General features: G+C 46.5%; 1 non-coding gene and 1 pseudogene across 1 annotated transcript; both read right to left on the bottom strand.

Moving 5' to 3' along the window:
• Nucleotides 1–4,388: 4,388 nt before the first annotated feature.
• LOC119405609 (uncharacterized) lies at nucleotides 4,389–6,764 on the bottom strand (annotated as a pseudogene).
• Nucleotides 6,765–10,513: 3,749 nt separating this feature from the next.
• Nucleotides 10,514–10,616, bottom strand: LOC119406125 (U6 spliceosomal RNA). The gene has a single exon (XR_005186552.1). It is a non-coding gene; the product is annotated as a U6 spliceosomal RNA (small nuclear RNA).
• Between the last annotated feature and the right edge of the window lie 13,098 nt (nucleotides 10,617–23,714).

Below are 23,714 nucleotides of genomic sequence, written 5' to 3'. Positions count from 1 at the left end.
TGCGAAGCAGCCAGCAAAGAGCTGCACACATCGTCTTGTATGTCACTAAGAAAAATGCGTGTCATGGTTTTCATGTTAACTCCTATTATTTATGTTCGTCACACAGTAACGTCGCGCAATACCAACTTCGGGGTAAATCAAGCTAGCGAAACGGCCGCCAGCGCACCATGAGCGTGGTACGTAAGTCACGCTGTACATTACATGTGTCATGACTTTCATGTTAACTCGTGTTATTTATGTTCGCCACACAGTCACGTCGCAAGATACCAATTTTGGTGTATATCAAGCTAGCGAAACGGCCACCAGCGCCCCATGAGTGTGGCACATAAGTCATGCTGTACATGACATACGTGTCATGGTTTTCATGTTAACTCGTGTTATTTATGTTCGTCACACAGTCACGTCGCAAGATACCAATTTTGGTGTATATCAAGCTAGCGAAACGGCCGCCAGCGCACCATGAGCGTGGTACGTAAGTCATGCTGTACATGACATGCGTGTCATGATTTTCATGTTAACTCGTGTTTTTATGTTCGTCACACAGTCACGTCGCGCAATACCAAATCCGGGGTAGATCAAGCTAGCGAAACGGCCGCCAGCGCACCATGAGCGTGGCACATAAGTCATGCTGTACATGACATGCGTGTCATGATTTTGATGTTAACTCGTGTTATTTATGTTCGTCACACAGTCTTGTCACAAGATACCAATTTTGGTGTATATCAAGCTAGCGAAACGGCCGCCAGCGCACCATGAGCGTGGTACGTAAGTCATGCTGTACATGACATGCGTGTCATGATTTTCATGTTAACTCCTGTTTATATTCGTCACACAGTCACGTCGGAAGATATCAATTTTGGTGTATATCAAGCTAGCGAAACGGCCGCCAGCGCACCATGAGCGTGACAGGTAAGTCATGCTGTACATGACACGCGTCTCATGATTTTCATGTTCACTCGTGTTTTTATGTTCGTCACACAGTCACGTCGCGCAATACCAATTCCGGGGTAGATCAAGCTAGCGAAACGGCCGCCAGCGCACCATGAGCGTGGCACGTAAGTCATGCTGTACATGACATGCGTGTCATGATTTTCATGTTAACTCGTGTTTTTATGTTCGTCACACAGTCACGTCGCACAATACCAATTTCGGGATAGATCAAGCTAGCAAAACGGCCGCCACCGCCCCATGAGCGTGGCACGTAAGTCATGCTGTACATGACATGCGTGTCATGATTTTCATGTGAACTCGTGTTATTTATGTTCGTTACACAGTCACGTCGCAAGATATCAATTTTGGTGTATATAAACCTAGCGAAACGGCCACCAGCGCACCATGGGCGTGGCACGCAAGTCATGCTGACATGACAGGCGTGTGATGACTTTCATGTTAACTCGTGTTATTTATGTTCGTTACACAGTCACGTCGCAAGATATCAATTTTGGTGTTATAAAGCTAGCGAAACGGCCACCAGCGCACCATGAGCGTGGCATGTAAGTCATGCTGTACATGACATGCGTGTCATGATTTTCATGTTAACTCGTGTGTTATTTATGTTCGTCTCACAGTCACTTCACGCAATACCAATTTCGGGGTAGATCAAACTAGCGAAACGGCCTCCAGCGCACCATGGCACCACCGTGGCACGTAAGTCATGCTGTACATGACATGCGTGTCATGATTTTCATGTTAACTCGTGTCATTTATGTTCGTCACACAGTCAAGTCGCAAGATACCCCTTTTGGTGTATATAGAGCTAGCGAAACGGCCGCCAGCGCACCATGAGCGTGGCATGTAAATCATGCTGTACATGACATGCGTGTCATGATTTTCATGTTATGACTTGTCATTTATGTTCGTCATACAGTCATGTTACGTCATACTAATTTTGGTGTACATTCGATTAACCAAGCGACCAGGAGAGCACAAAGTCGTAGGCGGCTAGATAGATAGATAGATAGATAGATAGATAGATAGATAGATAGATAGATAGATAGATAGATAGATAGATAGATAGATAGATAGATAGATAGATAGATACGCTCAAAGTCGCAGAATTTCGCTAAGAAATGCTTCGCATTTAAAAAATTGACCGCGTATCTGCGTGCTTCGCTGCAAATGTCGTCGAAAAACGATAGACGAGCCCTGCGTTAGAGTTACTGTATATGCTGCCTTTGGGTAGCAGAGTTGCGCATAGGTCTGGCTAGCAACCATGGCTATGTCGCGAAGACTCACTCCGTTTTTACAGGCGACATGCCTTCCTGGTCACTGGTCGACATGTTTGGCGTGTCGAAGACCGGTGATTTATTTTAACGTGAATGACTAGTGTCAATCAAGTTTGCTGCAGCGGCGCAATTGAGAAATACAAAAATTGGCCCCAGCATCAGCTTCTCCTCAACGCATGGTTGCTAGCGGCGTTTGGAAGACAGATGCGCAACTCTGCTACCTAAAAGTAGCATATACAGTAACTCTACGCTGCGCGAGATATGGGCGCCATCTGGCATTACGTCGGGAAACGAGCTTGTGCAGAGGACGCGGAGGAGGAAAGTTCTTTCCTTCCTCCGTGGCAGAGGGCTTTCGTCGGCGCGTCGCATTTTCAGCGCAGCCGCATTTGCAGCGCAGCTTAAGAAACTAGAGTCTTTAGAATTACGTATCTATGTATCTTCTATTAAAGGAGCACACCACCTAATACTTACCTAGTGATGTTGCGCCTCAGATACGCGTAATATTTAATTTTTGATCGACAACGTTCGCAAGTATGAACAGCCGTACCAGCTCAAGATGGGTGGGCGGTAAGCAAGTGGCTCAACTTTGGCCGGGTGGCTGAATCGGGTGACAGACAAACAGATAGACAGACAGACCAAAATTTCTGCGTTTAAGTTCCTCAAGAAAGACTATCGTCTTTAAAAACCGACTGCTCGCACTGCACAACCGTTCACCGGCCACCTCGTATATATATATAGGCACTGGATCTTGACCTGCAATGTAGTGGCGGTGGCAGATTTCTCTTGTGCGTAGTTGAACAATACGCAGCGTGCCCGTTAACCAAAAGCGGACAGCATGTCTCTGTGTCTAATCTTTTTTCTGTCTCTCATTGCCCATTAGCAGTGATTTTCTTCAGTGGTTATTTGGGAAAGGAAAAAGGCACCTAAATTCTTTCTGCCTATAGGCGACACGGCGCAGTGCCTTGTAGGGGTGGGGGTAAGGAGGGAATAAAAGAAAAGTAGGAAAATAGAGCGAAAAGTGATAGGAGCACATCTATCCAACGAAGAGAAAAGAGGACAGGAAAGATGGGGGAAACGGTCACGGGAGTTCAGGGACGGGTCCGCGAAACAAAGCTAGAGGCACGGTGCACAACATCGGCGAAGCGGCGGAGGCCCCGTCGATGAGCGGCACACGGCATAGCGGGCGAGGAGTCCGTCACGGGGCGCCGGTCAGCGAGAGGTACGAGGAGTAATCCAGGACATCGCGGTCGGAACGTCCGTCTTGCTTGAAATCCAGCGACCGAATCCCAGTGATTTTGCTGTGGAAAACACCGGCGCACACTGTATGCTTCGCCCCTCCACAGGTTTCACGTTAGTGGAGCTGAAAGACCCTTCTCTACATGCCACCCCGTATATATAGGCGCCGGATCTTGACTTGCAATGTAGTGCCGGTGGGAGATTTCTCTTGTGCGCAGTTGAACAATAAAAATTGGCAACGTGCACGTTAACTAAAAGCGGACTGCGGGTCTCTGTGTCTAATCTTTCTTCTGTCTGTCCTCGCCAATTAGCAGTGATTTTGCTGTGCGAAACACCGGCGCACACTGCACGCTTCTCTCCTTCACAGGTTTCACGTTAGTGGAGTTGAAACATCCTTCCACATGCTTCGCCGCTCCCCAATTTTCAATCAAGAAACTTGCTAGCAGACGCTGCCTGCGTCGGCGTTGTCTCTCGCGGGCGAGGCCGCCTTCTCGTTCCTTGCGAGCTGGTAGTTCAGAGTTCATAGCAGAAAGAGCGTTTCCGTAGTCAACGCGCGCCGTTCCCTCTGTCTCGCCGCACGGCGAGCGCTGAGGCGGTGGCGCCCTCTCTTGCGCTCAAGCAAACACGATCAACACCCTCTAGAAAAATATGAAGGCCTTAGCTCTCTCCGCGTGACGTCACACGATGGGGCGGATTGGAAAAAATAAGAACCGCTGTTCAAGAGAGGTGGTCTCGCAGGTGCACTGCGCGGAAGCTTTTTTTTTTTTCTGCAAGAACAATCATGCATGCATGTAAAAGAAATTAGAGGGCAAGAACACTGTAGCGGGAAAACATTTATTTACGAAGCTCAGTTTCTTTTTGTACTTGCTCTATATTAGAAGCAATACGCGCAGTTATTTGGCCTGGACAGTTGTGGCTTTCCTTTTTTTATTTATCGGCAGCGTCGAGAAGTTTGTCGTTCAGCTTCCTACAAAAGTTCTTTAGCAGAATGTTGGTGCTGCACCGCAGGATGTGTTTAAGCACTAGTTCAGTCGTGTGGCAATTCTCACACGTATCGAAGTCGGACTGCTCTTCACTAGCCAGCAATTGTAGCGTCAGTTTCGTGACGACCTGGCGTTGTTCAGGCATCATAGGCAGTGCTGGCTCTGTAGCGAGCTGCTATACCACAACGTAGCTGTGAGCAACTGCGTTTAGTGCAAACACTGATGGATAAACTAAGTCTCCTCGGTCCAGGTGCTTCACGAGACCATAATGTTCGTTTATAGCAGAGACTGTGATCTCCTTGTCCACGGTCAACGAGTCCCTGCATTGCGCGCAATTCAACTTTTTAAGGGAGGCGTATACTGCATAACCTGCAACGTAGACGAGGACTGGGAGGACGTCCTGCATCTTCGTAAGAGCCTGGCTGGTCACAACAACGTTGCTGCTGGGAAGCAAAGCCTCGGACATATTCCCAGTGCTGGTCAGTGGAAACTGTAGGCAAGGTACTTTGCAGGCGCAGCTTGTTTTCGACTTCGTATATGTGCCTGATGGAGATGTGATATTGAGCACCTGCCAGCTGCCTATACTTTCCAAACCGATCTTCAAGGCAGTCGGTCTGAATCTTCCCAAAAAGAACATACGACATTCCAAGCTCTTCGAAGCTATACCTAGCGAGCTCAATAAGCGCATAGGTAGTGTGTTCGAGAGCAGCGTGAGTCTCCTTTGTCAGAGTACCCTTGTCAAAACCTTTGTTTTTCCACTCATCCAGCCACTTCAGAAACATGTGCAAGAAGGCAATTTTTGGATCGTTATCAATAGAAAGCACTGGTTGTTGGAACTGATCTCTCAGCCTTTCTCCCTTCCATGGAGTTTTGACGTTTACAATTTTCCACCACTTGAGTACGATATCGATAAATGTAGCAGTGGCCTCAAAAGAGAACAGGTTGTGCTTTGCTCCAAGAGCGCGTAACGCCTCTGGTAAGTAATCATTGAAGATTTGTAAAGCACGCTTTACGTCCTGCCTTTCAAGATTCGAAGGGTAGAGGGCTTTTCTCGACAGTCCATAGCCATATTTCAACAGCTGGTCACACTCTTGCTGTGAAGGTCCCTGTTGTCGCAAATGACGCTGTTTGGATTGTCTCCTTGGATCTCCGGGAAGTAGAAACAAATTTGGTCATTCTTCTGATTTATCCAGTTATTTCGTATGCATTTTAGAATGTGCACTGGGTCTATAATGAAGAACAGCGGCCTTGCAGGGTCTGATGGATGTTGGTACACAATTCTGTTAAGAGGATGTGATTCAAAGAGGGACGTCGCTTTTCTGTTGACAGAGTTGTCGCTGACAACGCACATAACTCGGTACCCAATCTTTTCCAGCCCGCAAACCACTTCTTTAAGCGTCTTTTGCAGGAACTCTGCCTCTATTCGGTGCACCGGCACGATGTGCGCAACTTCTTTGAATTTACACGTCAGGCTGCGTACCATGAAAACGAGCGCACAGTTAGCAGCTTCATTTCTATTAAGAGCGGCGCCGGTAATATTACCCCCTTTGTAGTCAAAGTAGGGTTTTATATGTATTTCATCTACCCTAACTGTGACAAAGCGCTGGTCATCTTTCAGGTCAGAAATTCGTTTCGCCATATAGCTGAGGAATGTTTCGCTCTGATGCTCTTGTTGAGGACTCATACCATAAGACGAGCACACTGATCTGATTGTCATAGAATGCGACAAGGTGATGCTTCCATGGCTGCGCATGAACGCGTACGCATGGGGCGATATAGTGAAAAGAACGCAGCAGAACATCATGAAATTAGCAGAGTAGCGCCTGCGCTGTTTTTTCGATAGGTGCAAGGTGACTTGCTCCTTGAGAAATCGAACACAGTTGGCGTCGTCTTCTGCTTGGGACGTGCAAAGCTGATCTAGCAGTAAACAAACCGCTTCGCAAATTTCCGCGACTGAGTTGCACATTAGGTCACCGTCCCACTTCTCGATGCCTTCCAGGAGTTCCACCAGACCCCTTTTACTGTTAGCGATTTCGGGAACGCAGAGATTTGCGTCTAGCTTTTTTACGGCTGTTTTCATGACGTGTAGTGTCACGCTCAAGCCTCCTTTCACGCGAACAGAGTATTTCAACCATGGCGCTTCGTCGTCGACGATGTGAATGAGAAGAAGCCTTTCATTTCTTTCGATTACATCACAGAACTTCATCCCTTGGCTCCTCAAGTGGTTGGCAAGTTCGCTCAAACTGCTGACTTTATCCTCCTCGCGTGCTCTGATAACCGCCTCGTTCGATTCAGCGATGGCTTTCTGTGGGGGCTGCATTCTCTATGCGCGCGCGCTTGGAGTCAGGATCTTGGCTTCTCGTGGTCTTTCTGGACATGTAGCTCGGACAATTCGGGAACTTCGACGGTACAGCGTCTGGGCGAAGGCGCACATGAGCTAGCGGCACTGTCATTACGCGGCCAGTTGCTTGATCTGTATGCGTCGCGACTCGAATAATGTCCTTGTCCATGAAATGATGTTCGCATACCTAGAAAAAAAATTACCTCCAGTCAGCAAACCGATGGCTACCTGTCATACAAACGTGCGGCTCGTGAGCCACTTACACACGTACGTATACATAATTTGAATTAACTAACAGCTAAACACGAAAAAACAAGAACTTACCCTGGAATTTTCGGTGACCGTGAGGTTTTCCCGTGGCACAGCACGAATCCAAGCGTTCTTCAGAGCTTGGTCTCTCGGGAACTTGAAGACGTGCACCTTTGTGTCCCCCGTGTAGTTACCGCGGCATCGAGGTACACAGCATTTGCACGGGATCTCGGCGTTGTCGCTTTCACATTCCTTTCACAGTAAAGAAAACACGGCCAACTGAACAGCGAAGAGTTGTACTACGTATGTACAGACGCGCCGGGGAATGAGTTTCGGCAGACGCGCGATGAACGCGCACCAGCGCGATCGGGACGCGTGGATGCGTCGTGTCGCCGCCTCATGCGTTCGCCCCATCTGCTGACGTAGCGCGAGGGGAAAGGGAACAGAACTAAGGCCTTCATATTTTTCTAGAGGGTGTTGACACGATACGGCGATGCCTTCGCCCCTAAAGTAATGTTCGACGATTTACAGTACGATAAACTGTACTATACGTGAGCATTAAGCTGTCCCGGTACAGACGCACGCAGCAAGGGTTTCGTCAATGGAGCCAGTTGGAGAGAAGCTCCGCCGGAATCTTCATTCGTTTCAGCAGTAGCTGTAGCCCAAGCTTCTTTGACAACTTCTTGCGGAATACTTACGTTGAAACTAAAAGTATTTCCGACTACTACAAAAAACCCGGCTTTCTTTCGTATGAAACACCAAACCTTATTTCAAACACTTGCCTAAAGCTATAGTAGCAACAGTAGTATGTGGTGATTACGTTTTAAAACCCCAACATGATTATGAGACGCGCCGTAGCGGGAGGCTTCAGCTCGGACTGCGCAACACAGTAACGGAGCTCTTTGAAGCTCAACAAACAGCACAAATTTGCCGATTGTCACTTACCAAAGCAGGCACCAGGATCCTCCTAGAGGCAGAGCTACAACCCCTCTTCATGCCGCCGGAAAAACTCAAGATCTCCCGGGGATGAGAGGGGCCATAAGCGTCGACCCGGTCCCCAGGAACATCCATCCCGTGCACAATGAAGGGCGAAAAAGAGCAAGAGCCGAGGCCATCCTGGGGAAGGTCGCGCGCTCCAGCTCAACCGCCCTCTTTGTCGATGCAGCGAAATACTGGAAAACGGATGCGTATGTTGTCACAGTAGTCAATGACAAGGGATCACTAGTCAACGCGGCCACTGTGTACGAGCGTAGCGATGTGGGCCTGTTGGTGCATAATGGAAAGGTAGTTTCTTAGCACTGGTGTAGACGAGGACACATAGGAAGAGACACTATAGACACATGGGCGCTACTCACAACAACCGATCAAGTTTATTCCTTGATCGCGTCGAACAAAAGCGCCTTAACTTGCACGTCACTGTGGTCGCCGGCTTCACTCACTAAGCCGAGGAACTGGCCAAGGCGGTCGCTCTGCAAGAACGAAGGGACATCACCATCTTTTCAGACTCGAGAACTGCCATCAGGTCATTCTCATCCGGCTTCGTCCACCACAGCCGCTAGCACTGTGAGTAAGACTATACTCCTGCTAATGAAGGAGAAGACCCCTTAACAAACATCGTATGATTCCCGGCCCACATGGGTAACATATCGTCCTCCCAGACCGGCAAGCCAAACAGAGGGCTCACCAGCTAGCGCGCGAACTATAGCTACCCGCGGCGGTGACCGGCATTCTCAGACAGAAGTGAAGGGGGATGGATGGATTTCCAATTCCAGGATCCATTAGTATCATATCACGAGATCACCTCAGCTCACAAACTAGGGCGCAGGGTCTTCCCCCTCAACACCCTAAATTGAATAAAGCGCAAGCAGCAGCACAAGATAATTAGAGACGAAAATGTGCATCACACCAGCCATACAAATAGGATCGATCCAGACTTTTCGCCCCACTGTCAGCGCTGTAATCACGAGTACTGTAATTTAGACCATATGCTCTGGCTGTGCCCCTTTAACTCGGGGTCAGAATTACCGGGCAAAACTTCCTGGGAGGCTGCCATGCGCAGCGCGGAACTCAGCAACCGACTCCTGGCCGTCCAGAGGGCCCGGGACATCGTCGAGAGGCTCCACCTACCAGCACCATCCAGGGTGGAGCCACCTATCTGAGCTAGCGGAGCCTCCGGTCTCGTCCAACCTCTGCCACTTTTGGACCAAAATAAAGTTGTCACTCACTCCCTCGAAATTTTCGACCATCGGGTGTTCTTTTGCGTGCACTGTCAATAAAGTTCTTTCTTTCTTTCTTTCTTTCTTTCTTTCTTTCTTTCTTTCTTTCTTTCTTTCTTTCTTTCTTTCTTTCTTTCTTTCTTTCTTTCTTTCTTTCTTTCTTTCTTTCTTTCTTTCTTTCTTTCTTTCTTTCTTTCTTTCTTTCTTTCTTTCTTTCTTTCTTTCTTTCTTTCTTTCTTTCTTTCTACCACGTTGCTTGTGCAATGCTCCCGCCTAACTGTTGCCTTCCTCCATGCATGCCTTGAATTGGACTTTCATCCATGTGCTTAGCAGTGCAATACTTCAGTTGGTATAGGCAACAATGATGGCCATGCTTTCGCATTCAGGCAACAATGAAATGTGTCAGTGTAAAATGACAAGTCATCTCGATAGAAGATTATATTGCCTTATCAGAAACGGCTCATCGCCAAGCCCACGATCGAAAGAGCATCAATTTTTTGCCTCAGTTCATTTTCCCAACAACTTCACGGAACCTCTTCGAGATGCTTTGGGCGTGTTGGTATGACATGCTACAAAACAAAACAGCGAAAAACGCAGAGCTTCGAGCAAATTGCATTTAAGCTTGTCAGTTACTGCGCTGTCAGCCGTGAATAACCTTCTTCTTGCTCTTTCTTTACAGTGTAGGCGCCAGAGGGGGACACGGGGGCGGGTGCCCCCCCCCCCCTCTTCCATCATTTTCGCCTGTACCCTTTGCTGTCCTCACTCCCACCCATCAAGAACAAACATAGTCAAAACACAACACATAACACCTGCTAGGTCTCCTTGCGACAATTGCTCCCTCTTTCCCTCACGAGCCTTTCTCGAGTTCGCGGCTCCTGCGGACTTCGCCTTGGCTTCGTGCTCCCGCCTGCACTGACAAGATACTCTCTTGTCCTCTACTCTCTCCTTCTCTCTCTTCTCTCCTTCTTTCAATCATCTTTACTTCCCCCTTCGCCATCCCTAAAGACTCTGAGCCGTGTTTCCGAATCACTCTCTCTCTTTCTGTTCCCCCCCCCCCTCCCAACCAAATAAAAAATCCTGGCACCACACATGCTACTTTCCCTTTATAAATGAATTCATAATTTCGAAAATCGGCAACATACCACACAGTTTACGCGACAATAAACTGTCAACGTACGCAGAAAATATCCAACTCTGGCGTCACAGCGGCAGAGTCAGTTAAAAATGTTCTTGTAAAAAAGAATCCACTAAAAGAAAGACGAAAAAAATGTGGAACGCTTCACGATTTTGCGTGTCATCCTTGCGCAGGGGCCATGCTAATCTTCTATGTATCGTTCCAATTTTAGTATATGTACTTTGGAAGTACAAAACGGCAGCCGGCGTTCCCATATATATACCCATATGTTTAAACCCGCCTGTGTGATGGTGGCGAAAGCCAACTGGAACAAAATTTTGAAAACTTCCATTGAAGCTGAAGCTAAAGTTTTCGCTTACGTTGTACAGAACGGTAATTCACACGAGCTTCTTTATGTAAACTGAGCTATCAATGTGAGATTACGCCATGCGTTGCTTTTACATTGCCACAAATCCGCCCTATAACAATCACCGGATGGATGGATGGATGCTATGAGCGTCCCCTTTATAACGGGGCGGTGACATGTCTGCCACCAGGCTCGAAGGATAAAAAAAGAAAAAAAAAGAAAAAAACTTCCTTGTTTCATGTTGTCCTAATGCCTTATCTACATTGATTAAATCTATGTTATTATAACAAAAAATATAAATTCACAGTCCATCTCTCTGCCTCTTAAGGCAGAATAACCTTTTTTCCCCCAATTATTTATTTTTGTACTCCATCTCTACTTTTCTGCCACCAATGCTCTAACCGTCTCTTACTTATTTCTATCGCGGGCGTGTTCAGCTTTCCATTGTTGTCCCTAAAACCCAAGGCTTCATGTAGACTCGTGCCCACACGTATACCTGGGTGAATATCGCCACATTCAATCAGTACATGTTCCATCGTTTCCTTAGTTCCCCCGCAGCATGTACATAGTTCTTCTTCGTTACTGAATCTCGCTTTATAACTACGCGTTCTCAGGCAGCCCGACCTTGCTTCAAACAGTAAAGCGCTTCCCCTTGAATTATCATAAACCTTTCCCTCCTTATTTCGTTTTTTTCCTTTTCGGTAGTTACTCAGAGCCGGCTTCTTTTCCATCGCTGTCATCCAATAAGTCTTCTCCGCCTCTCTGACCTTCCGCTTAATGCTCCTTGTTGCCATATCGCCCGCACTGCCAGCCGTATATTTACTGGTGAGCCTCCTAGTTCTTTTTCGCCACTGCGTGTCAACGCTTTTTCTATACAAATACCTGAAACCTTCTCTGCCCATCTACTCTTCTTCATTTTCCTCAGCCTCTCTTCGAATCTCATTTTGCTCTGCGCTTCCCTCACTTCAAAGCCTGTCCATCCCATATCACCCTTCACCGCCTCATTTGTCGTCTTCCCGTGAGCGCCCAAGGCGAGGCGGCCCACCGTCCTTTGATTTACATCCATTCCTGCTTGCACCTCTGACTTCATGCACACCACTGAGTTCCCAAATGTAAGCCCCGGAACCATCACACCCTTCCACAGCCCTCGAAGCACCTCGTACCTATTGTATCCCCATAAAGCTCTGTGCTTCATAATTGCAGCATTCCTCTTTCCCTTTGCTACCGATGCTTTCTCTTGTACCTCCATATATCTATCTCCCTCATTTACCCATACTCCGAGGTACTTGTACTCGCTTACCCTCGGTATTTTTTGGCCCTGTATTAAGACCGTATGGTCTCCGTGATCATTGAATATCATCAATCCACATTTTGTTGCACTAAATCCTAGTCCTAGAGCCTCACACTCCCTTCCGCATATATCTGCCAGTCGCTGTATATCATCTTGACTGTCCGCAAATAAGACAATATCATCAGCATAAAATAGACCTGGAAGCTTCTGCTCAACCATCGCTCCGACCTGTTTGTGTGACAAATTATATCCAATGTTGCTACCTTCTAGCGCTTTTTCCATCCTCGCCATGTACAGCATGAATAACAGCGGGGACAAAGGGCATCCCTGTCTCAGCCCCTTGCTAATTTCAACGCTGTCCTTGCTACTTATTCCTTCCCATTCTATACAAACTGTATTTTCTCGGTATATTTCTCTCAAAAGCTGTACACAGTCGTCACCTATGCCCACTTCCTTCAATATATCCCACAAAATTTCCTGATTAACGTTGTCATACGCCCCGGTGATATCTAGATAAGCTACGTATAAGGGCCTGTTTTCTATTTTAGATATTTCTATACACTGGGTAAGAACAAACAGATTATCGTCTAACCGCCTGTCGATTCGAAATCCATTCTGAAGTTCTCCCAAAATATCATTTTGTTCTACCCACGCTTCTATTTTTAATTTTACTGCCTGCATCGCCAACCTGTATAGCACCGATGTAATTGTTAGGGGTCTATACGAGCGAATGTTATCTTTTTCTCCCTTGCCTTTATAGATTAAGTTCATTCTACTTTTTCGCCAACTGTCTGGTATTTCCCTCTCCTGTAAGCACTTTTCTACGGCTTTCAGCAGTGCTTCTTTAGTGTTATGTCCGAGTTCGTTAATGAGGCTGACGGGAACCCCATCTAAGCCCGGAGAAGTGCGCTTAGGAATTTTTCCTTCGGCCTTCTTCCAATTGAAATTCTCTAGTACTACATCTTCGTCGGTTGCTCTCCTTTGCGTACTTTTACTCACCGGGGGAATCCCCTGGGGGACCTTTTTAAACGAATCGGCTGTTATCTTTCGAATGTAACCTAGCGCTTCATATCCTTCGAATTTATTTCCTCCTTCATCTACCATATGTTGTTGCATTGTGACAGACTTCCTACCCAGCGCTTTTAGGTGGCTCCAAAATATCCTAGGCGCGGCCTTCTTCTTTTCGCGAATCTCTGTCATCCAGCGTTCACTTTCACCTTTAATTTTTGCCTCGACTAATTTCTGCACAATGGATTTTTGCTCTAAATATATTTCCCATATTTGGTTAACTTCGTCCTGTGGCCGCTTCTCCTTTTTTGCCTGTCTGTGCTCCCGTGATGCCTGACGTCGCATCTCGATCGCTTCCCGGATTTCTTTGTTCCACCAACTTTTGGCTTTTTCTTTCCTTTCCAACAAATAGTTTTCTTCTCTATTTCCATTTCTTTCGTGATTACATGTAGCAGCTCACTATACTTCCAGTCTTTGCCTGGTAGTTCGTCTACTTTTTCCTCGACTCTTGCGGCTATATTTGTTATTTGTTTGTCATTTAGATACGAGCTGCCAAACTTTGATTCTATGTTCTTATTTTCAGTTTTATATCCCATTTGTAATATTATGCGTTTATGATCACTACCCAAGCTGTTAATGCCTTCTTCGTCTATTCTCATGTCTCTAAGTTTGTCATATATTCCTTCTGTCATGAGACAGTAATCAATGCTCGATTGCCTGTTTCCGACTTCCCACGTGATCTGCCCCTCACACTTAGGCCCCACGTTAACTATCTCAAGACTATGTTGCTCGCAGAGATCTAGCAATAACTTGCCATTGGTGTCTGAATATCCGTCAAGGTCATGAATGTGAGCGTTCATGTCCCCTAGAAGGATTATTTCGGCATCATGACCAAATTCTTTAATATCGGTGCTTATGCATTTCACTATCTCCAGATTCTTTTCTCTGCAGTTATTCCCCGTCCACAAGTAAGCTACACCTAGCCACGTTTTCTTTCCACCTACTGTGCCCGAAACCCATATGTGCTCTGAACACGTTTGTTTCACTCTCTCCCATTTTGTTCTGCTATGAATTAGCATTCCAACCCCCCCACCTCTCCTTTCTGATGTGATCCTGTTACATCCTTCCCAAACATAATTTTCAATATGTGGTGGCTCTTCCAAGTCTCTAAGGTGTGTTTCTGTAACCGCATAAACACCTATCTGTTCCTTGTTTAACTGTCCCTCATGCTTAGAACTCATGCTTAGGACTCGTGCTTAGAACTGCAGCACATTCTGGGCCCATGGCAAAACAGCACCTGTGCGTTACGCGCAACGAAAGCGCTGCTGACTTTCTTGCGGGCCACAAGCCTGACCGAAACTTTGTAAACAGTGTAGTCTATGTATGTATGTGTGGTTATCAGTGTATATATCATAATCATCACCCTGGAGCACCTGGAGTAGCATGTCAGGCGAATAGCCAGGCAAACATCTCCAGCTTTTCATTAAAACATTTCTCTCTCTCTCTGTCCCTCAATCTCTAACCATTTTGCCTTTTTTCTGCCACCCTGCATGTTAATGTAACTAATTGCAACACGCGCCTTCTCCCTTCTTTTACCTTTTCTCTGTTTTTTCGCTATACTACCTGTCAAAGAGTCCCCCTGGTTGTTTTCCTCATTACAAGCTACCTTGGGCACCGAAGGGCCCGCGTGCCCCCCAAAAAAGCTACTGCGCGTCCTGCAAGACGCCACCCCACCTCATGGCCAAGCCTCCTATCGAAGTGTATTCCGTCTCTTCGAAAACCATCCCACCTGTGCACCTCTCTGTTTATTTCCACTACCTCGATGCCTTTCTCTCGACTAATTCGCCATATCTCTTTGTTTGCTACGACAACCGCTCTTTGCAAGCTGATATTTCGCACTGGTACTTCCGGTATTGTGCATACCACTATCTGCACCTGAGGGGAAATGGCGCGCATGTCATCGACCCCTTTCGCCAATGTGGTCGCTAGTTCGGCTGATTCTTTACTCAAGACGTCGTTTAGACCTCCCGCGATTATCACGAGGTTACGTCCATTAGACTTAGTTGCGAGTTCTGCGCTAGCTTGTCTCATCACTGATCCCAGCCTATGTCCCGGGAACTTCCCTATTAAAACTCGTTTGTCGCCTCTCACCCTTTCCTCGATTGCTTCTGCGCATGTAGCTAAATTCGAGTCCCCGGCGATTATCACGTGATCCGACTTTTCTGCTGGACTCTACCGCACCTGGCCACTGCCCCGGTTACTAGCGCGTGCTACTGCTGTTGTTTGTCCCCTCCCGTTCCCAAGACTACTTCGCGGAAAGTGGGTCCTGTGACCCTTGCACCTGTCTTTTCCAAACCTGTTTCCCCCTTCGCGCCTACCACTGTCGGGGTCGATGCCCCATTGTTGCCGCTGTCGCTTGCTACCTTTGCTGGCATGGCTACCTTTGCTAATCCCTCCTCGGCTGACTTAAGCCTTTCCGCCATAGCCATCGTTTTTTCCCGCTCTGTCGCTACCGCTTTCTCCAGCTCGGAGATTCTCACCTTGAGCTCATTCTGGGCGGCCATCATTATTTCCATTTTCGCCTCTAACTCGCATTGCTTACACTTGGCGTCAGCTGTCTCTGTCGTCTCATCCTCACAAACCTCTATTTTCCGCCCCATTCCGCATCCTGAACACTTTACGGTCTTTTTGACCATGGCTATAGATCGTTCACACGGTGGATTAGATACAAGCCAAATGATATCACAAAACTCCGCAAGTACGTTACACGTCTAAGCACCTGTGCACCTTTCAGCCACGTGGTGGCCGAACAAACAAATATTAAAAAAAAAACACCCGAGGCGACTGTCACACCACTTTGTACCAACAGTACAAAGTTGTAAGCTCTATTAAGCTGCAATCTAGTGGATTAACTAAAAAAACAAGCTCGAATCATGCAAAAAAAGAAAAGAACACTTATCTGACGCTGTCATTCCGGAGCCCACGAAAAACACGTCCGTCCTCTAGCAGCACCAAACACGAGCACACCATGCTTGTAAGGTAGTGTCACCTAGCGGGTACGATAGAAAATAAAATCACAAAGGGCATGGCCCCTGAGATGTGCGCGCTTAGTCTTAATTCACGAGGCCAAGGCGCGCGCCGTTTGAAATGTCACATGTGACGCGTTGTGCTGTCGCACCTTTGCTGTCGACCGTTTTCTCAGGTGAAACCGACACACTAAACTAGACTCTGTTCTAAACCATCGCTTTCAGTTGCATTCTTCTTAACAAGCATGGGCCATTCGATTCACGAACGATGGCAGCCCCACCGCCATCGGTGTAACACAGGCGCTCGCTGTAATACCGGCATGGTGCAGCGAATATGCAAACGTTAACCACTAATCTTCTTCGAAATATTTTGCAGTCCTGTCAGCTGTAACTGCGTTGTCGTTTACTTCCGTGGAACTTGTTTGATTAGTCGCGTGGCTATATCGAAAGTACGACTTGGTACATGTGCGTGAACCTTGGAAATGTTGGATCACGATAACGAAATTGGATTTATCACACGCTTGTACTGCGCTGCGCTGGCACCACGTACAGTGGTGAATTGTACACCGCATATATGAGCTACATGACATTCTCTACATGAGCTTTCTGGAATGTACTCGAGATGAAGTTTACAGTAGTGCGAAACTTCGACTTGTTGGTGAAGCATTATGAATCAAACAGAGCACGTGAACGACCGGACACAGAAAAGGAAACATCACGACAGCGCTGACTTGCAACAATTTATAAATTGTTGTAAGTCAGCGCTCTTGTGTGTTCCACGAGAGCGCTGACTTACAACTTATAAATTGTTGCAAGTCAGCGCTCTCGTGTGTTCCCTTTCTGTGTCCGGTCGTTGACGTGCGCTGTTTCATATTCATAATCGAGATGAAGATTTTCATATTTCTTCGCGGCACGGAGACTGCCTCGACCTTTTGAAACATTTGCCCAAAGAGTGGCCTAGTGAATTCGTCCAGGTTTGTATCTATAATTGAAATTTAGTGTGTGGGAAAGGAGCATGACCCACGCACATATCTTTGCAGACCTTTTGTGTTCCATGAAAAGTAGATTCGTAAGAAAGCGGCGGAAAGTGCATCAGCGCTCAAACTGGGCGAGTTTCGTCACGTGGTTTGTAGAATTTAGAAATGAGGTAGAAGTTCAGGGGAAAATGGAATCTTGAAGCAATGAAAAATCCTTGGAACGCGAGGTGTTGCGTTCCAAGGATTTGTCATATAGTTTAGAAGCAGGATGTTTTTCTTTGTTATCTCCTGGGAAGATGGCACCACGGAACGACGAATATATCGTTCCGTGGTGCCATATATAATACACACACACACACACACACACACACACACACACACACACACACACACACACACACACACACACACACACACACACACACACACACACACACATATATATATATATATATATATATATATATATATAATATATATATATATATATATATATATGACACATTTTGCTGCAGCACATCGGCAGTAAAACAATTGGCGAAGCTTGCACTAAGTGGCCCAAGGCTTGAAACAGCAAAACTGGACGACTGTGAAGTCTAATCTGGTTGCTTCTAGGTTAGACACGACACGGATGTCAAACTCCAGAACCGAGCGTTCGCACCTCTCATAGATTACGGGCACGTCGTCGTTGGCGTATGGCTTCCATTGCTCGGGCTCTTCTCGCAGCCGCCGTTGCCTTTCTCGTTCCCTAGTATTTCCCTTTTCCGCTCTTTTTATCTTTATATCTGCTTTTTTCTCTCTTGATCTTCCTATTTCTTTTCTATCCCTTTCTGCGTTTCTCTATGTCTTTTTATATCTTTATTCCCAATATTTCTCTCTATTTTTCTCTCTTTCTTTCTATAGCTTTCTCTCTCTATCTTAGTGAACCAGTGGTGAATAGTGGGATTTGCCCAATTTCTGGGGCACGTATACCCATTCATGACGATTATAGTTTTCTGACAGGCCGCACAAATTACGGCTAGCTTAAACAGCTTTGCTGTTAAAAAGCTTAAACCACGTACTGACAAGCAGTGAACTGTATAGGGCATAGCCGTGTGTTTGAGTGGCTGTGTGTCTGTTTGATATATATCTATACAGTTGAAACCCGCAATAACGAAATTGGCGGGGAAAGCACAAAATTTCGCTCTTGCGGGAATTTCGTTGGCGCGAGAATGCGGCAGAAAATACATCGAATTTACAAAAAAACACATTTTATTTCCAAAAAGTCAATGAGTTTGCTTTGGCGGGCCATACCATGCAGCAATTTCATGCGTCTCGATCGGGAATCTCGTTTGCCACAGCACAAAATTCGCCCCATGCAAGGGGTACTCTAGGTCAGTGACGGCGGCACTGCGCTGTCACCAGTGCCGTCATCAAGTGCGCAGGCGAACCTTCTTCCAGCTCCGCTGGATCAGCGCGGATCAGCGCAGAATCGTGGACAGCGAGCTGCACGCAACGCCGAATTCTTCGGCGATGTCTATTTCTTTCCTGCCCTTTTCCACCTCACTGATGATTGCAGCCTTATCTTACAGCGTGATGAACTTCCGCTTTTTTGTTGGAGGCGGAATCTTCGCAGGCAGCGAAATCGGACAAAGCAATCGCAACACACAGTTCACGTCGCACCAAGTGACCAAGCAAACCCTCCACAAATGGCTCCACACACGCGACCACGTGCGCGCAAAGCCGACAAAGCCAAGCACAGAGCCAAGCCAACGAACGAAACTCCATGAGGAATAGGGATCTGGCTACGTAGTCCGCGATAACGAGCAGGTGTTTCGTCAAGCCATCATCATCATCGTCGCCAGCTTTATGTTTTTTTGTAAACAATGATGGCGGCTGCTTCTGAAGTGCGCTGTAGCGATAGTTTTGCACAACCTAAGTGTAGCATAAATGCATTTCAGCAGTTTTCGAAAGTAGTCAATGTTGCGAGAGTAGATTATTTGTGCACTCATGTTTCAAAAATTTCGTTAATGAGGGACTGCGGTATGAATATATTTCGTAGTCGCGAGTTACGAAATGCAATGACTCCTATAGGCTCCGTGCAGACGTAACTCCGCCGCCAATGAAGGCTCCCCTAGCGGCAACAAGCGCAGACTTGCGCCCTGCTCTCTCAACGGTTCCGCGATGACGGCGCGGGGCTACTCGCGGGCTGTTCGCTTTGTGTCGGTTATGCCAAACTCTAAGAATAATTGCTGCGTTGTTGGGTGCAGTAACACCTACAGAAATTCTCCAGGTACGCGATTTTACTGGTTTCCTATCAGACCATACGCAATCTGCACGTTTGCCTAGCATGTCAATTACCCTGTGCGCCTTAGAGGTACGAAAAAGAAAAAAAAATGTGCCGGCCTAAATAAGTGCACTAAATGTACATCGCAGAGCAGACTCATTGCCAAGACGAAGTGTCAAAAGGTATTACTTCACACCTTTGTCGCAGTAATTATGCAGAAACGCTCATTTACCGAAGCATTTCTGTTTAATAACATGCGTGGTGACAGTTCGGCCACTTCCTGATGTGGCACTTCGACATACTGCTTGTATATACTCAGCTGCTTGCCTGAGAGCCTACATAAAAATGAGCAAATAATCCGTTTCAAAACAAACAAGCTCAGCGTTTGAGTAGAGGCAGGAAGGAGCATGAGGTGGGACTGCGATGCCGCGTCGCTGGCCTTTGCCCGGAGCACATCAGACAAAGTGCGCTCAGTGCTGCCGAAAAACCTCTGCACATGCTCGACGTCGATGCTCTTTGCCATAACTGTCGAGGCAGAAGTTCCTCCAGATTATTTGTAATGAAGCTGACAAAAGGAGAGAAGAAAAAAAAAAAACTCGCTCACTTTTTTCATTTTTTTTTTGTGTGATTGCCACAGTTGAGTGTTTCGGGTAGACGTTTTTAATTAAAGGAAAGCCCCATTATCGCGGTTTGCTTAATTGTCTTCGATGCGCAAGTAATTTTATTCAGACGGTTTTATACTTTCTTGCGAGACTCCGGCACGGCACTCCCAGTTGGCCGCACGGATGTCCCTGCTTTAAGTGATAAGAAAACATTACATGGCCTGCAACTAAGAAAAAGCAAATTTAAGCGACATACCTCGATTTTCACGGATCTTCCCGGCGCGTTCATTCGCATCTGTGGTGCGCACTTCCCCGTGACTGACGATCCGCCGTGCAACGTCTCTTCCACGAAGCCGTGAACATGCCAGCCTCGCTTCGATCGAGAAGCTATCAGCCCTTATTTAGATTAGCTCCTCGGAAGAAACCATCTATAGCACGTAGCTCTCTGAACCCAAATGTAATAATAACTGACACGCTTTGCAGTGCCATGGCTAGCTAACAGCCGCTGTGACGACCGCTCGGCTGCACTGGTTGAAATCGGCGCAGTGAACGCAACGCAATCGCCGGTGTTGTCGCCTCTTTCAAGCAGCCGCCAAGTCTGCTGCCACGTTAGCCTGAGGGTGACAAGCTGTGATCGTTTAGTGAACGAAGCGGCGCGCAGTTTCGCTCAACGAGTCCGTAGCCTCCGTGTCGTCTTCCCTTGCTCATGCATTTTCTGCTGCCGCGTTCCCGTGAGGGTGTACGAGGTCTGGCGAAAAGAAGCATACCCTCTAACATCAAGGGTCTGTGGCAGCTGCTAGCAATTTAACGTCTTTTGAAAGCGAACGGAAACGAAAACGCGTCGAGCGAAGCAGCAGAACACGGCGCAGAGGCTTGCTGCCGCTTGCGTCGTCTGCTCCCATATCCCGTCAAGTTTGCGGCCGTGGCCGCTGTGGCGCTGGAGGCCGCGCGCGACTGTGGCGGCTCCCAACGTATGCACGGTGCCTATGGGCGTTCGCCGGTGCTCCGAAAATATTTCGTTGCGGTGAGAATTTCGTTCCCTCGGGATTTCGTTATCGCGGGTTTCGACTGTATATACATAAACCTGGAAACTGAAAATTCTTTGTATCAATTATAATAATATCTGGGATTTAACGTCCCAAAACCACGATATGGTTATGAGAGACGCCGTAGTGGAGGGCTCCGGAAATTTCGACCACCTGGGGTTCTTTAACGTGCACCTAAATCTAAGTACACGGGCCTCAAACATTTCCGCCTCCATCGGAAATGCAGCCGCCGCAGCAGGGATTCGATTCCGCGACCTTCGGGTCAGCAGCGCTGTTCAGCAATGGAATTTTATTAAGAATAAACTTGAATTACTAGATAACACTTTTCTTGTGTCCTCTCTGTCATGCCCTCATAATCCATGCTGCTTTTGATTATGCATTAATTTAAATTAGCCAAAGCTTCTACATCACAGCAATTATAGGCTGTATGCTTATAAACACAACAAGACTGCTTGCACACTCAAGGGACCAAGAACTATAAAGTTCCACGTAAAAAGTTTTCTTACATCGCTCGTCAACTGTGTATTTATGTTGTTGTATAAATGTGTTTATGGTGTTGTATAATTGTATAATTGGCGTTGTTTGATCGTATATACGAACTATTTGGCTTATGTACGCATATGGTTTCTTCTGTAGTATTTTATGCACAGTTTCTTATGTAGTATGGTTTCTTATATGTACGCTTGTGTTTTTTTTTCTTAGTGTGGTTTCTTATGTATTTTTTCTCTTCTCAAGTGTTTTTTTAGCTCTATTTTTTATGTACAACATGCAAAAGTGCTGCTATTCACCCACCCTGTAACGGCCGACAGGCCAACAGTATGAGTAGATAAAAAAAAAAAGTTGCATCGGTGTACCTGTTTCTTTCAAATCGTCGATTGTTTGACACATTCTTTCAAGAATGCGGAGCCAATCGTGGCCTTTCAATAAGATCATGGGACGCTTGCACTGAACTCCACAAAGACATATTTCAGAGGTGACAAAATTCAGGTGACGTCTGTTTTTTTTTTTTTTTGCCACATGTGTTATTGCAGGTAAACTCTTACGTTGAATTATTATAATGATCTATTCGCAGACACCAAAGTGGCTACAGAAAAAAAAAATGCAGCAATGACTTTGTGCCAATTCATTGGATCGATTTGTAGCATGTGCCATCTTTTACACCCCCCCCCCCCTAAAGAAAAAGGCCCAACTTGATGTTGCTTGACCTCCTCCACTGTGCTTCCTCCACATTGGTGCTCGCACTCTGCATGGGACTGCAGAGACACTAGTTTCAGATGGTGTGTGGCCAAACAAAAATGTTTGCGGACCACAGGATCTGCAAAAACGTTCAGTGCCCGAGCAGCCTGCAGCAGTAGCCAGTAAAACTGCACACCATACTACATTGTTAGCAAATTCCACTCTAAGGGCGAAATGCAAATACCAGGCCGTGTTGTGAGGCCGCGGAGATATTCAGCTTTTTTTTCTCAGATTTCATGGTCCGTGACAACTTTTGGTCGACTGTGCTATATCTATGAAAAATTTTACTTTGAAATAAAAGCAGATGCATAGCGAACGCCTCAACAAGCCTTTCTGATATGCTATGGCTGAAAAACAAAGTCCCGCAACAACTGCTAGCCAGTAGCGATGTATGGCTCGTCGACATGACTTACATGACCTACATGCTTGCCTACACGACTTACATGCTTGTGGCACGCTAAAAAATCCAAGGTGACATGCTGAAAGTTTCGTCCTTTCTTTTAACCAACCGGTGCACAAGTCGTCTGCTGAACGCTACTTAATACTTACATTAGAGAGTTACAAGCTTTCTAGGTTTGTTAAATATGCCACCTGTAGTATATCCTACTAATTTATTGCCAATTTAGGCAAGATGAGATTTTGTACTAGTTGGCCTCAAAACTAATACAATAGGAATGTTAACAGAGATTGAGCATGTAAAAAATCTCAGCCATGGGGCAACTTTCGTGGATGGAAAATATTTGCGAACAATCTCTCGTTTCTCACTGCAACAGAAAAAAAGAAAGTTACATGCAGTGCAGGCCCCTGTGCAGGTTTGTACGTATGCCCTGCCAGCATCTCGCCACCGTGGAAATATCAACAGAGGGCACAAAGAACATACCACACAGCCATGAGTGCCAAGTAGTAGTGTGCACTGACAAACAATACTGACTGGATTTAGAGTAGAAGTAGAATTGCAGGGTTCGCGAGGAACTTTCCATTGGACTCTCGCTGCACATTCGGGTAATGTGTTTTAGTAAAAAAATTACTTGAAAGGAAGGCAACTGGCTCTTTGCTCTCAACATCAGTATGTTGTCATGTACTCGCATGTTCACTTCTATTTTTTCCTACTATTCATACATGTACACTCGAGAACTGTGGTGAAGACAAATTTTAAATGGACAGGTTTACCTGGAGTGTGATGCAAGTTTACTTGCTTATGTTTTTCAATGCAACCTTGCAATATGCTCGTCCCCTGCCCTGTGTTGGCCGAACAACACATATTCGCTGTACTACTCCATTTCAGGCTGCAAGTCAAAGCAGTTAATTATTTCTGGGGTTTGTTGACACGCCAAAACCACACCAACATCGCACAGTACACCGGCCTCTAGCATTTTGACTCCATCGATATGCAACCACCGCCAAAGCTGCTAAAATTTATTTCTAGCAGTATGTGCAGTTTTCAAACTGCAGCTCACATATATACACAGTACCTCTCCTCTCAGTACAAACACCGGAGGATCCGGAGGGGCAGTATAGATAAAACATTGGC

The sequence above is a fragment of the Rhipicephalus sanguineus genome, chromosome 9 (assembly GCF_013339695.2).
Source record: "Rhipicephalus sanguineus isolate Rsan-2018 chromosome 9, BIME_Rsan_1.4, whole genome shotgun sequence".
Taxonomy (NCBI): Eukaryota; Metazoa; Arthropoda; class Arachnida; order Ixodida; family Ixodidae; genus Rhipicephalus; species Rhipicephalus sanguineus.
Note: the sequence above shows the minus strand (reverse complement) of the source record. Positions and strands in the feature narration are given on the sequence as shown.